This window comes from Fundulus heteroclitus, chromosome 11 (assembly GCF_011125445.2).
Source record: "Fundulus heteroclitus isolate FHET01 chromosome 11, MU-UCD_Fhet_4.1, whole genome shotgun sequence".
NCBI lineage: Eukaryota > Metazoa > Chordata > Actinopteri > Cyprinodontiformes > Fundulidae > Fundulus > Fundulus heteroclitus.
Genome location: NC_046371.1, coordinates 13,218,537 through 13,223,167, shown reverse-complemented (window position 1 = coordinate 13,223,167; position 4,631 = coordinate 13,218,537). Strand labels below are relative to the sequence as shown.

Below are 4,631 nucleotides of genomic sequence, written 5' to 3'. Positions count from 1 at the left end.
AAAGGTCACACAGCCACCCTACCTCAAAATCCCACTGTGAACTGGGGGGGTGGCTGTCAGAAGGCCACTGAAAAGAAACTACAGAAACGGTCGCGCAAAACACTTTTTAATCTAGTGTCAGAAAAGTGTGTGCGTGCGCATGTGTCTGTTCGTTGTGGAGTGAGCGAGCGGTGGGTGTTGAAGTATGATGGTCCCTTTTGGGAGAGAGTCGTGGGGGGGGGCTGTGATTGGATGTGACACAACAGAGGGTAGGTAGGGGGCAAGGCAGTGGGTGGGTGGTGTGACCACTGTGAAAGGTTAGGCTACTGTTAGCCGGGTGGAAGCTGTGGAGGAGACTGGAGATGAAGTGAGGGTGTGACTGACACATGGATAGAAACGGCTAGCAGGGGGCAGCGGGAGGTGGCAGTGGGAGAATAATGGGGACAGGATGCGAGTGTGTTCCTTTGACAAGTGTGTGTGTGTGGGTGTGTGTGTTGTTTCAGGTGTCCATACACCCCCAAGCCAACCACCAGGCACAGGAGAGGAAGGACTGGCAGCTCATTACCCTGATCAAAGACCTCACTTCCCCCTCAGGTTTAACACGCGCGCGCACACACACACACACACACACACACACACACACACACACACACACACACAAAGACTCACACAATGTGTTTACCTGGCTAATCCAAGCCTAATCTTCCTGATATGCAGGATGTGGAGATCAATTAAGGAAATGAAGGTGTGGTGATGAAAGGAGGGGTGGAGAAGCAAGAAGAAGGAAAGAGCCACTTAAATCTGTCTAACAAGTTAATCAGGTTCGTTTGTTCACTGGTCAGTGAGTTTGCAGCTATGAAATAAACATTTGAAACGTGCACAGGGACGTTAGCGTGAGCTGACACTTTGAGGGTTAGTTCCAGGTTTTTCAACATGTTTCTTATATAGTTCCAAGTAGTTATTACCTTGGATGCAGAAGTCAACCTTCCTTGTTTTTTTTTTTCAGTCAGTACATATTCATTTCAGTTGGTCCTGGAGGCCGAAGCTAGCGACTAATCAATGAAGCTAACGGCACGTTGGAGTGGGGCTAGGACAGAAGAGGAGATCGACAATCTTAAAACTACTCTGACTCTCAAACAGGACAGCAGCTTCTGCCGACACTATCTCACGAACCTCTAAACCATCATCCCGTTCGCATTGAACGGCTATTCACACAGAAAAGGACGACTGCTTACACTGGAGAGGGACGTAGGAGGTGGTGAACCATCATTTATGTATGGAATATGAAAATCATTGTCAGTCAGAGTACTGTTGTACCTTACCCAAGAGAAATGTAAGGCAGTTTAAAGAACTGTAACCTTTTTATATTGGACAGTTAATGATTTTATATCTGACGTTAATGATTTGCGTTGTCTCTTGTTCATAGGAATAATTACAACTGTACAACTGACATCCTATAATGACAACTGAAGCCTTAATGTGATCGTAGGATGAATGTTTGTATTTCAGAAAAAACATGGACATTCTTGCATTTTACTGTATGTTTAGACTGATCGTTTTAATTCGAGCTGTGATCCCTGAAAACCAGCTGTCAGTAATTTCTCCCCTGACTCTGGGAAACAATTACTTAAGAGTAGAACTGCGCCACATTAGGACATTAATGTTCCGTTATTGTGTCCCAATCTCTCTGCGACATCTGCCGTCTGTGTCAGATGAGGGAATCCATTTCAGTGAGACTCTCTCCAACGGGCTATTAGCATGCAAAACGTGTTCTTCATGAATATGAGAACTTCTTCTTCTTTTCTTCTGCTTATCTGGGATCGGGTCATGGGTGTAGCAGCCTAAGTATTGAGGCCCAGACGTCCCTCTCCCCAGCCACTTGGGCCAGCTCCTCAGGAGGAATCCCAAGGCGTTCCCAGGCCAGCCGGGAGACATAGTCCCTCCAGCGTGTCCTGGGTCTTCCCCTGGGCCTCCTCCCGGTGGGACGTGCCCGGAACACCTCTCCAGGGAGGCGTCCAGGAGGCATCCTGACCAGATGCCTGAGCCACCTCAACTGGCTCCTCTCGACGTGGAGAAGCAGCGGCTCTATTCTAAGTCCTCCCAGATGACTGAGCTCTTCACCCTATCTCTATAGGAGGGCCCAGACACACTACGAAGAAAACTCATTTGGGCCGCTTGTATCTTTCGGTCACGACCCAAATCTCAATGCCATAGATGAGAGTAGGAATGTAGATTGACCGGTAAATCGAGAGCTTCGCCTTTTGACTCTGCTCTCTCTCCACCACAACAGACTGGTACAGATCATTCAGTAGCACTATATATCAATCGATAGACGTAAATCGATGATAGCAAAAAGGGTCAATAAAAAGTTAAATAAAATAACAGTTTTCCTTCCTTATACATTCTAGCCATGTAGGTTAATATTACAGTCATTACTTCCTCCCAACCAATCACAAACGCAGATCCAGGAATGCTCTGTCATCAAGCTCCGCCCCCTTCAAAGAGATCAGAGAGCTCTCTGATCTTTTTTTTTCTTTTTAAAAACTTGCGGTTTTGATGAAAAGTTGGTTGAATAAAGGGATGACTTTGAATTCAGTGTTTGTGTGTTCTGTATATAAAAATTAGGTCGCTAATCAACAGCATAAAATGGCCAGGCCTGCACTTAAAATATTTTTTTTGAATTTGGCGATAATTATTCATATCGAGCAATAAGATTTCTATTTTATCAACATGCTTTTCTTTCCTATATCGTCCAGCCCTAGCATCCGCTTCCCGGCAGACGCAGCACCAGTCCGCCTATCGATCTCCCGTTCCATCTTTCCCTCATTCGTGAACAAGACCCCAAAATATTTAACCCCCCCCACTTGGGGCAGGACATCTTTCCCGACCCAGAGAAGGCACTCTACCTATTGAGAACTTATAATCAAAAAAATATTGCAAAAAACTGAACCTTTTGCTTCCCTCTTTCGTTTTTTTTATAGTGATCCCAGACTGCAGCAACAGTGAGGGCACTAATGTAGCTACCCAAACAGAATGACAACAGCCAATAAAAAATTACTTTTTTTCTAAATACAAGTTGCACATTCAGATTCAATGCCTAATGATTGTTTAGCTTTGAGTTCTCTCTTGGCCACCACAAGCTGAGGTGTGTGACACCTAAGGGGGTCATTTTATGGGCCATAAAATGAGAAAGTTTGGTTTAAAGGTTTATAGCACAGCGCTTCAACCGGTAAACAGGGTAGAAGTTCACAGTGGTTTTAGCCTCTGTGAGAGTAGCTGTTAATATCCGCTCCCAGGACAAACTAATCTGGATTCCTACTAAATTAAGATGCAGCGAATAGTATCTACTGCAGATAAGTGATATTAAAAAAAAAGTATTTAAGTATCATTTTAAGAGAGAAGGCTGAATTATCATTTTCTGGAAAAATTTACATCAACAATACTATGTAAAGTCATATATTACTTCACAAATTTTCTGTACTTATATGTACCAAAATTTTTATTCATATCGCTTCAGTTCACAACAACTGTGTATCTCAAGGCACTTTACAACACAAACGTTATCAAATTATATAGAAATATATGATCAGATCAATGTAATTTTTATATATGCAATATAGTTATATAGAAATATTCCGTTCAATTTCAAACAGTCCAGTCCCATTGTTTTTATGATATAATATAGTCAGAATATTATGGTATGTATTATATTTTATGTGACAAGAGAGGATTTTGAAATACCCTTTTAGTGTTTCCACTGCTGCTTTTATTCAGGATTTATTGTATTTGGTGTTCTGAACTGGTATCGCGGCTTATTCTGGTTTTATTTAACTCACAGTTTAGATCTGAGTCACCACCTGTTGCTCATGTAGCATGCAGTTGGTAACCAGATTGTTTCAATTCATATCAATCCATCAGGTGACTCAGTTATTGGATAAAATGCAATCACTAGCACTGACTAACTTTCCGAAGCTCAAATGACTCATTCATTTATAAATCATGCCTTGACCAGCAGGCCTTACAGTGAAGACAAGCAGTTTACATTTTCTTTTTATATTGATTCTGATTCAGACCCTGCAACGCCTGACATCGCGTTCAGAAACTGACCACTCCATGATCCATCATAACAAAAGAGGTGGTGAGTCAAGCCTTCGCCTCCTTTGGGGTCGGGGTGGGGGGGATTTTATTGTTATTATTCAGACGTTTCTGAAGCCCAATCCCAGCATACACACACAAAGCATTCACCTTTTACTGAAATGACTACATACAGTTGCAGAGATTTGCTTCTACTGGTTTCTGCTCGTCTGTGGCCTCTTAAAGTCTGACCAAAGAGCAGGATGACTTTCTGGCTCTCTTTTTTTTTTTCCAATGACAGCTTTGTTAAATACAATAAGTTGTTAATGGCATTCAAAAAAAGAAAGGGGAAAAATTGCAAATGCTAAACTAATGAATGAAGTTTTGGCTAACTTAACTTGTGCCACACTTCTATCATATTCTCTCGTTTCCTTCCCTTGACTCGCTCCTCATCTTGGCGGGTGTCCTGTGATAATTTAACACTCCTCTCCCTATTTTTCGCTCACATCTTTCGTAATTTCTTTTGTCATTTACCCTCCTGTTATCTTCTCTCCAAGTTTTTGTTCTGCCGCATCAGA

The 4,631-nt window shown here is 42.5% G+C and overlaps 1 long non-coding RNA gene across 1 annotated transcript; it reads left to right on the top strand.

Annotated features, from left to right (window-relative positions):
• The first annotated feature begins 291 nt into the window (after positions 1-291).
• On the top strand, positions 292-4,117 carry LOC118564452. Its single transcript, XR_004931858.1, has 4 exons — positions 292-573; positions 697-800; positions 1,006-1,253; positions 4,051-4,117. It is a non-coding gene; the product is annotated as an uncharacterized LOC118564452 (long non-coding RNA).
• The last annotated feature ends 514 nt before the right edge of the window (positions 4,118-4,631 follow it).